Below are 9820 nucleotides of genomic sequence, written 5' to 3' on the forward strand. Positions count from 1 at the left end.
CCCCTTCCCATGCCTGTCCACACCTCAGGATGAGCTCTTGGCTTGATTTTTTGCCTTTCTAATTTCCTTTCTTCCTGCCCCTCTGTGCTTTTTTGTGCTTTCCTGGTTTTTGAGAGAGCCTGGCTCTGGCTCTGCAGCCCCCAGGGAGTGAAACCTTCCATTTATTTGCACACCAGACAGAGAAACCTGTCCTGCCTCCTGCATCTCCCAGCCGCTGCCTCTACCCGGGGCTCCTGCGCTCCCCAGCCTGCCCCAAGAGGTGCCAACCAGCCCGGGCCGCCCTGCCGGATATTTGAGAGCAGCCAGCCTGGCCTTGGGCTGCTGGATGGGGACCAAAGGGGCACCTGGGACCCGCCTGGGTGGGTCCACACTGCTCAAGGTGGGGCACCCGTTTGGCTCCTGGCTCCCAGGGCCAGCCCTGCACCACTCTGGGTGTGGATGGATGCACCCTCTTCTCCTGCAGAAAACTGGAAGGGGTGGAGGTTCCTGCACCTGCAGACAGCTGAAGAGAAGAGGAGCAAACCCCTGACATCTCCCAAGGATGCTCCTGCAAACAGCCTGGTGCAGGAACAGCCCTACTGCCACTTGTGAGGGCACCTGCCCTTTCCTCTCGTCTGCACTGAACCAAACCTCTCTTTCCCAAAACTGCAGGTTTCCTGCAAGGTCCCAGAGCTGCTCCCAGCACTCAGGACCCTCAGTGACATCCTGCCTGGAGGCTCTGGAAAGTCTGACGGGTCCTGCAGGCAGTGGCTGGCGGTGATCTCACTTGGAGGGGGAGGAAACGGGACAGACAAACTCTTTCCAACAAACCTGTTGAGTTACTTTAAAATTCCAGGCTGGCAGCAAAAGTGCTGGATGGCGGCGCGGATTAGGAAAATGCTGAGCCTGGACAGAGTCAGGCCTGACCTTTCCCCACCGCAGATCTGCCATCCCGGAGCAGTGAGAAATGGGAAGACTATTTGGGTTCATCTGGTTTGTGTGCTGAGCCCTGAAACACGATGCTGCTGGAGCAGCTGTGAGCCAAAGGGCTTGGCTGAGCTTCCCAGCCTGTGTCCCATCCAGGAGCCGCTGGTTTTGAGGATGTCTGACACTGCAAAAAGGCAGGGAGGGAGGGGATTCTGGACACCGGATTCATGTCGAGCATCCCCAGCTGGTCCCACCCCATCCCACCCAATCCTGGGGGCTGCTTTGGGAAAACCAGGCTCTGAGCTGAGCAGCAGCATCCGATAATGCCATCCCACAGGGACAGGGACACACCTGCCTCGGCGCCGTGTGGCAGCTGAGATAACAGCTGGGCAGGAGCAAAATAGAAAGGAGGGGGGAAGCGGGGTTTAAAAATGGGGCCTGTGCCTGTAAGAGGATGGATTCTGTGGGAGCATCTCCCACAGGGATGTGGGGCAGTCCAGGCATGGAGCAGCCACAGTAACCCTAGATATGAACCTGTATTTGTGTCACTGTGGCTGAAGGGACAGTCATGGGCAGAGAGGAACAGCTGTGGCACAGGGCTGTGAAGTGAGGCGATGGCAGAGAGCATTGTAGGAACCAACCAGCCTGAAATAAAGTGCTTAGTTTTTAAACCAGGGGCTGACAGAAATGGCCCAAAGCCATGTGAGGGATGCTTGGCCATCCCCAATGAATGGAGAAGAGGTGTCCCTGTCCCAGACAGTGCCACAGGAGCTGGTCCCGATCACTCTGCCTTGGGCAGGATCCCACCAAGCTCCATGGCCAGGGTGAGGGCTGGGAAGTCCATCCTGTTCATGCCTGCTTAGGGATGGATTGAGTTCCTGGAGATGGTGGGAACCCGCCTGCTGCCTTCCCACCCCCCTCCCGAGAAAAGCCACAGATTCCTCCTTATTTTTAAGGCCAGAGAGATCATCTCAAGCTAAAATAGTCCCAGCAGCTCTGCTGGAAGCCTGGGACCTCTAACCCAGGGGAAGTCCTGCCCTGGGAAGAGCTGGGTGTTCTCACCAGGAGAAGAGCAGCGCCTTTCCAGGGGGGACAGTGGCCAAAGGGGGTTTCTCTTACCTGCTTTCCTTGGCTCAAAGTCAGGGTTGATGAGAACCCGTTGGATCTTCACCACTTTCCACTCCTGGCTGGGGTTGGCCGTGGGGCTGGCTGATGTTGGAGGCAGCTCTGGGGCAGACCCAGGGCACTTGGGGGGGGCTGCAGGCTCATCCAGCAGGGCCAGGCTGCTGCCATTCGATGGGGGTTGTGGTGCATCCCCATTGAGCCCCCCGGGGTCCCGCTGGAAGCTCCCACTCGATTTCCCTCCCAGCAGTCCCGTCCGTGCCTCCTGCTCGCCTGGCTCAGAGGCCGGAGCATCCTGGAGCTGATGGCAGCTCTGCCCCACTCTGTTCCCCCTCTCCTGCCAACAGCTGCTGTCCCCCTCAGTGTCCCCCTTGGCTGTCCCACAGACACAGGGGAGCTGCGCAGACTCGCCAGACATGGCGCAGCTGGGCTGGGGGTGGAGGCAGAACTGCTGGAGCCTTGTCCTCAGCATCTTCACTGCTTTCCCTCGCTGGCGCTCCACGGCCTTTCCAAACAGCTCTGCATGGCCAGGGGGATGGATCCTCCCTCAGAGCATGGGCAGCATAAGAGGGAGGGCAGCCACGTGCCAGGCACGAGCTCTGCTTTACTACTCTTGCTGGCAGGAAGATCAGGCACGATGCCACTGGAGCAGGCAGGATTTGGAGACCCAGACAGAGGGATGTGTCCAGGGGAGACAGGCCAGCAAGGAGGATTTTGCAGGAATTTCTCTTTTCCAGGCAGAGGACCAGCATCCAAGGACCTGTGTGAAGGGAAGGGGGAGCGTTGAGGATGCTTGTGTTTGCACGGATTCCCTATGGCCACAGACATCAGAGCAGCTCCTGACAGCCCCAGCCTGAACTCCAGCTCCAGCAGCACTCCCCATGAGGAAGGACCCCCTGAGATGCAAAGACCATTTGGAAATGCCCCAACACCGTGCTCCCCACCCCAGCACTCTCGTCCATCCGTCCTCGCCCTGGGGACAGCACCCATGGCTGAAGCCCTGTGCCTGGCTCCCCTCTCTGTCAGCCCAGATGAGGCTGTGGCCACCCCTGTTAGTGCTCAGTGCTGGGCCACTACCGGTCTGGAGCTGGGAGTGTTCAGGGAAGAACCCAATCCCTGAGGATGTTGCTCAGGGTTATCAGGAACAAAAAAGGAAAATTTCCAGCATCCAGCCAACAAACCCGTGTTTAACCATTGAGTGACTCATGCAGCATCAGGACAAGCGCAGACAGACCCACTTCCCTCCTGCCAAGCATAAATCCTGCTGGGATGACGAACCCACGCACCAACACAGACAAGTTATCAGCTGGGAGGGGGGGATGTCATCACTCCCAGGACAGGATATGGGTTACGGAGTATGGAAATTCCTGTGAGTCCTTCGCTCACACAGCATCACCCAGCCCTGCTCGCAGCCAGGCTGGTCCCAGGGAAGCGCCTCTGGGAGATCCACAGCACCCACGGCGCATGGACCATGATGGATTTCCCAGCCTAACAGCCAGCTGAGGAGGAAAAGGGGTTTCTGCTCATCCCAAACCCTTTCCCTGAGTTATTGTGAGGTTTTTCAGTGAAATAAGAAAAGCTCCCAGGTCAACATCGCAGGTTAAGCTCTGGCAGGAATACACCCTGCAGCTTCCTCAGGGCTCACACGGCTTCTCTGCAAAACTTTTCCTGTCCTTAACAAGGTTATTTTGGAAAAGTAGGCAGATTAGAGAGCAGGCACTTGGGCATTTCCCAAACACAAGGCTGCATTTTTTGGAGAATGCCCAAAGGAAATTTGTCCTTTCTGCAATCCTTCCTCCTTCCTCACTCTGCTGCAATTATTCAGCAGAGATTTGCAAAGAGAACCTGGGGAGAAAATGTCAATGTTTCTCTCTGAATAAGAAATTTCACCCTTCTGTTTACGTAGTTTGGGGGCTCAATAGTTCCAGGAAGCCACCCACATCTTTCCTTAGAAACATGGCAAGTTGTTGGAGCTGGAGGGAGCTGGCTTATCTCAAACGAGGACAAAGAGAAAGTTGCCAAAAATAGCCCCAGCCCAGGCTGGATCGGCAGAGATCCTCTCAGGGTGGATCGCGCTCCCTCGCCCTATCCCTAGGGAGCAGGTTTCTTGGGCAGCACAACTCATGGCCATCTTACACGGGAGCTGCCTTGGTAGTTTGCTGGGGGAGCTGGTCCCTCCCTGAAAACCGTCTCCCAGAGCCGCCCCCTTCCATCCGGGAGCACTTCCCGCACACGGGCACCTCCTGGCAGTGACGCCCACGGCCCCGGTGTTCCCCAGGCAAACCCTCCTCGGTGAGACCCGAGCAGTTCCTCGGTGTTCCCTGAGGACGCGCTGCTGGGACGGGGCCGCCCACGGCTCCGAAACCCTGACTCAGGCATCTGCTGCCTCGCTGGGGGCCAGTCTGGGCCCCGCACGGCGGCGGGGGAACGGCGGCGGAGCTACGGAGAGCAGCCTCATCCCCCCGGGACACAGCTCCTGGGCTCTAGCAGCAGCACAGGACGGGAATATTTATGAGTAACGTGGATCTCTAGCAAAAGCTGTTGGGCTGATCCCTGTTGGAATACCAGCCAGGCGGGATGGGTAAATGTGCCTCGGGTGTATCACTGCACTGGCAGGAACAAGCAGCAACACCAGCCATAGCCACAAAACCAGGCTGAGATAGCCCTACCTGCAAACAAAGGCTGTAAAGAGGGATGAAGGTCGTTTCATGGATCATTTCAGGGGTGCAGCTCCAGAGGATGCCCAAACTGAGCACCAGAACCCAACTCAGAGTCCCAACAAGCAGCTGCTCACCATGCCCATCCGAGAGGCTCCTCATGCTTCCTGGTGGCAGCAAGTCCCTACGAGAAGCTGCAAAATGGTGCTGGGAAGGGAATAATAACAACAACAACAACAACAACAACAACAAATCCTTCAATTCACAAAGTGCTGAAATCTGGCAGCAAGGAGACCTTTTGCTCAACTTCTCTTCCTGCCCACTCGCTGGCGAGTGATGCACAGCCCCCCCACCTGCCTTTCTCACACCCTGTCACCCTCCCCCCCCCGCTATTGAAAAAAGGAAAACTAAAGTTAACTTTCCACGTCCCACACAAATATTTTTGGCAGGCGTTGCTGGCATTCAGGCTGCTGAGCCCAGGGGAGACAGGGTCTGCAGAAAGTCTTCGTCTCCATCTGCTCCCGGCACCCGGCTGGGGGTCCGCAGTGCCTGGGCTGGTCTGTCCCAAACACGGGGCAGGAGGTGGCATAGCTGTAAAAAAATGGGGGACACCTCCAGGACAGCCCTGGGGACCGTGAGTGGCCCGGCCACGGGAGTGCCATGAAGTGGGGGGGACAGATTCACACCCAAGCTTTGGCTCCATCCCCGCTTTCCCATGTTCTCAGCCACATCCCTGCCCCAAGCTGGATTTTCATCACCATGAAACAAGCCGGGAAAGGGTGCAAAAGCTGTCCCCAGCACAGCGGGGGCTCTCGGGTTTCCCCGGGTCAGGCAGCGGGTCGCTGTCACTCACGCAGGACCCTGCTGCCCAGACTTGCAGTCCCCAGCTCCAGTCACAAGATCGGCCCTGTCCCTTTCCAAAATAGCCCAGCCGCAATGCATACATCTGGGGAGCTTTACACCTCCCCTGTGCCAGCAGCTGAATGTCCCCTCAGGGGAGCCGGACACCTTCCTTCCCCACGTGGTGCCTTCTTCCCGTGGCAGCTCCCCTCAGTGGCACCGCAGGCAAGGAGCCTGGGTGGCTGCTTCCACCAAGGGCAACCCCACATCCCTGTGTATTCCGTGTCTCTGTAAGGGAGCACTGCCCTCACACCTGATACCGGAGACACCTCGGGTGTCACCCAGCAGCGCTCGGCTGCCCTGTGCGCAGGCACTCTCCCATCTGCTGCAATCCAATCCCTCCCAGCTCCCTGGATACCTGGCCAGGACGGCTGAGCTGTGTGCTGGGGGAAGGCACAGCCAAGCTGCCTGTGGGGTGATCCCCCTAGCACAAGGACCCCACTGCTAAACCCCAAAGCCCTGCACGGCTGGGGCCAGCGTGGCATCTCCTGTGCCACCCCAATATCCTTCCACGGGAGAGCCAGGCTGCCTACAGCCAGGAGCGGATGGTAACAGGGAGGACGCAGCTGGGCTGTGCAGGATGGATCGAGGGAAGCCTTCTCTGACAAGGCCCAATCTCCAGGGAAGGGACGCAAGGAAAGTGGGATGGGGTGTGATTGCTTCCCTTGGCATGACAGGGGATCCCTGCTCCCTGTGGAGCAAGACCTGGGAGTGTGGACAGGGATGGCTACATCCTGGCTCCTGCAGGCGAGGCCAGGGCTGGCAAGCACAGCAGCCGGCAGCGTGCTGGGGAAAACAAAAGCCTTTTTCAGCGCTGATTTACTACCTTGACGGAAACCGGGATGGAAAAAACAACATTCCTGAACGCCTGTCCCCGTGCAACCCCTGCGGTCCCCAGCACCCCAGCCTGCCTGTGGGGACACGGGCTGCTGGTCCCGGCAGGTGGGTGCCCTGTGCCCCTCATTCCCTGCCCACAGCTGGTGGGGAGAGGCAGCAGAAGGAATGCTGGGGAAGGGCACGGGGGCTGCGGGGCGCCAGGGGAGCTTTCGTGATTAAGCAGTGAGCGAAGCGAGGGAGGAGTAGGACAGTGGCATCCCGGCCAGCTGGACCATGTCCCCTCCCTCTCCACCCCACGCTGAAAGGAAGGGCTGGATGAGGGCCGATTGTATCCTCTGCACTGCTGCTCCTCACACCAGCCCTGTGCTTGTGCCTCCAGGTTCAGGGAGGAGTGGAGTCCTCCCTGGGCAGCTCCCCTGCGAGCAGACGCTCCCAGGCACTGAGGAGGGCTGGGGAGCAGGATGGGGAGCTGAGGAAGGGGATGCTGGCCCCTTGGAGGGCAGCACGGTGCAGGCCGGGCTGCACTCAGGGTGAAATGTATTTTGTACCCCAGCACAGCTGTCCCAGCCCAGCCCCAGAGGGTGTTTGCCCCACTCCACCACCCCCGCTCTCATGAGGGTTTTGGTCAGGTTTTGGTGCTCAGCACATCCATTCTCCTCCTCCCACTGCCCAGCCCACATCCCAGCCCCAGTCTGGGGGGCTCCAAGAAACCCCGGTGCTCCAGGGGGATTTGCATTCATCGAACGCCAGTCTGTGCGCTCCAGCCAAGCAACACTGATGCTGCTCTGCCCTCCTGGCTGGGCCCAGAACTGAATCTACCCCTTCCTGTCATCCCTGAGGGGCCCATCTGACCTGGGGTCCCAACCAGACAATCCTGGGAGCTGCCCATGCCCCGACTGCACGACAGCCCCACGCAAGGCAGGTCCCAGCCTGTCCTGCCTTTTGCTCAGCTTGAACCCTGACCCCAGCTCCAGCTGCTGCATTCCAGGGAATGAGGACAACCCCAGCCCGGCTCTCACAGCTGCCTCAAGCCCTTCTCAGTGCAGTTTTGGGGAGCAAAGTACCAGGTTTGCCATGTCCCACCAGCTCAGCCCAAGGTGCCACTGGGGGAGTGGCCAGCCCCAGGAACCTCTGGCCACTGCTGCTGGGGGACAGAGGGCGGTCAGCTGGAGCCTCAGCAGATCACTACAGGAAGCCAGGGATGAAACTGCAGCTCAGCCTTTTCAAAGCTCAAGCGAAATGTAAAAACCAGAGAGGTCCAAGAGAGACGATGAACTGAAAGATCAAGCTCTGGTCAGTGTGGCACAGCTGTCCCCATGACTGGCACCAGCATGGTTGCAAATTGAGCTGGATTGGCAAGCCAGGTTCTGGCAGCTTTTGGATCCACACCTCCCTGTCTACCTGGGGCAGCTCACCTTCACCACCCATCCTGCAGGAACATCTCGGCTGTGCAGCCCCTGGCTCTCTGGCACAGCAGGTCCCACATGCAAATTTCCCCTCAGAGCTCCAGCAGCAGCTGCCAGAGGGAGAGAAGGGAGGGCGGGCTGGCACAGTGGCGCCTTCACGCATTTCCCAAGCAATACCAGTGCACATTTCCTGGGGGAGGAGTGGAGGAACTCTCACTGAACAAAATCCTGCTCCTGCAGGCGAGCACTGTGGGGATGGGGTCACCCCTGGATATCAGTTGCCTGTTGTTGGTTGTGCCAAAAACCTGCGTGGGTGGGGAGGATGGGGCAGCCCCTGCAGTAGGGTTGGGGTTCACCCCGCAGTGGGGTTGGGACTCATCCCACAGCCATGAGATGAGTGGGATGAACTTTCTTGCAGTGGAGTTAGGGCTCATCCTGGAGCCCCGTAGGCCCCAGGGCGCTCAGCCTCAGCAGACATAAAGCACAAGACAGTAACTAAGCAGAAAAGCCCACAGGGGCTCGAAAATCCAGTTTAAACAACCTCTGAGTGTTCAGGGCTGCCCGAGCTGGGACGGCTGACAGTTGGAGCATCTCAACCCCTCAGGGTGCAAAGCAGGCTGCAAAACTTCCCAGGTAACCCTGGGGGCTGGCACAGCCACTGCTGGATTTCACAGCCATGTTTAACATTGTCACAACCCTGTCCAGGTCCCCCTGGACAGACAGACGAGGGGCCGTGACCTGGGGCTGTCAGGATCAGGGCACACGACCTGCTGGTGCAGAGATCCAAGGTCAGTGGCAGACCTGACAGCTCAGCCAAGGTTTGCTGAGCCCAGCAGCTCCGTCCTTCCCACTGTGACCCCCCCCCCACCATCACCTCCAGGCATCCCTAAGGCCCTACAGCTCCCTGAAGAACAGAACTGTGCTGCTAAGAAACAGGGAGCAGCTCCCTGCTGGCTCTCAAACCTGCTGCCCTGGCTGGTGTCTTGGCCCCCAGCTCTGATCCCGGGGAGGCAGGATGGGAACTGGGAGTAGAGATGGATGCACACAGCCTGGGAACTGCCAGGATGAAGGACATTCTAACAGCACAGTGACAGAGTGCACACAAGTACAGGGTTTGGCCCCTCCGAGCCCCACGGGCAGCGCTCGGGTCTGTCCATGGGAAACAAAGAGCATCCCGGGGAAGGGAGTGTTTTCTTTCCAGACCAGGAAAGCAGCCAAACCCCAGCACATGCCCATTCCCAGGCCTTGGCCCCAGCGGCACAGCAGGCTGGTGGCCTTGGGACATGCGGTCCTTTCCCATCTCAGCCCAAGGCTGAGAGCCCAGCCAGTCCAGGCGAGGCAGGAGAGCAGCCCCGCTGCTTGCCGGGGCTCCGGGGGCCCTGAGGCCAGGGCAGGGCCACCAGCCATCGCTACTCAGAGGGGTCCCCAAGCATTTGGGATGGGGCTGTGTGTGTGTGCTCAGCAGTCTGGCTCTCCTTCTGGCAAAACCGTTTGTGCAGTAGGAATAAACATGCCGAGGACACATCCAAGCCAGTGCAAACAGCCCCTGACCGAGCTGCTCTCTCCCAACGCTCTGTTTTTCTTTCTCTGCTTTTCCTCTCCTCTCTTAACCCCTTCAGGAGCCCGGGGGACCTGTGCTGGCAGCCCTGGGAGCTGCTGGAGCCAAACCCCATGAATCTCTGGGACTCTGACCACAAGGAAGGGCTGGGACACCCATGAGGTTCCAGGGTCCCCCCAGGGCACAGGGCTGGTTTTGCTGCCCTCAAGTCCTCTGGCTGTCGTTCCTCTCCTTCTTCTTCCCCCAGCTCGTTCCTCCCCTCCACAGCTCATCCTTTCCCCAGCGGCTCCAGAGGGTCCTGGGGAAAAGGGCTGCTCCCCCCTCCAGCCCCCAGCTCACCCAGCCAAGCACAGGCTGGATGCTGGCAGGGGGCACCTCATCCTGGGCAGGACAGAGGAGCCAGGAGACACCCATGGTGAGGAGAGAACTCCAGG

The sequence above is a fragment of the Aphelocoma coerulescens genome, chromosome 13 (assembly GCF_041296385.1).
Source record: "Aphelocoma coerulescens isolate FSJ_1873_10779 chromosome 13, UR_Acoe_1.0, whole genome shotgun sequence".
Lineage (NCBI taxonomy): Eukaryota > Metazoa > Chordata > Aves > Passeriformes > Corvidae > Aphelocoma > Aphelocoma coerulescens.